The sequence below is a fragment of the Phytophthora parasitica genome, assembly GCF_000247585.1.
Source record: "Phytophthora parasitica INRA-310 unplaced genomic scaffold supercont2.450, whole genome shotgun sequence".
Classification (NCBI taxonomy): Eukaryota; Oomycota; class Peronosporomycetes; order Peronosporales; family Peronosporaceae; genus Phytophthora; species Phytophthora nicotianae.
The window spans coordinates 4,500-5,004 of NW_008649436.1; positions in this window are offsets into that span (position 1 = coordinate 4,500).

Consider the following 505-nt stretch of genomic DNA (forward strand, 5'->3'; position numbering starts at 1 on the left):
CGTATCGGGCGGGACGATCACCCCAAAGGAAGAGGCGGCAGCCAGCTGTGCCTCTAGCGTGCGAATCCGATCTTGGAACTCGAACACTGCTTCGTTGTAGCGGATTTTCAAGTCACGGTACCGAAGGCAGCAAGCATCGAGCTCATGAGAGTTGTCGAGACGCTCCTGCAACGCATTCAGGCACTCGGCGAGCTCCGTCCGGGTGGATTCAACTTGTGGCGAACCACGTCGTACTTGTGCTGACAGAAGAGCACATACGGCGACGCAGCAGTGGCCGCGTCGATGAGCTGACGATCCAGAACCTCCGCGCGACGTCGTGTAGCCAGGAACTCGCGGCGCAGATGCTCATGATCCGACCAAAGTTCGCGCAGTGCCTCGGTCTGGTCGATGGCCTGCTGCAACGGGCTTAACGAGGCCCGCACACCAGTGAGGGCTAGCGAAGGATCAGACAGCTCGACAGTCGACACGACGGCTGGGCCGCCACTCGCGGCCGAGCGAGGAGAGG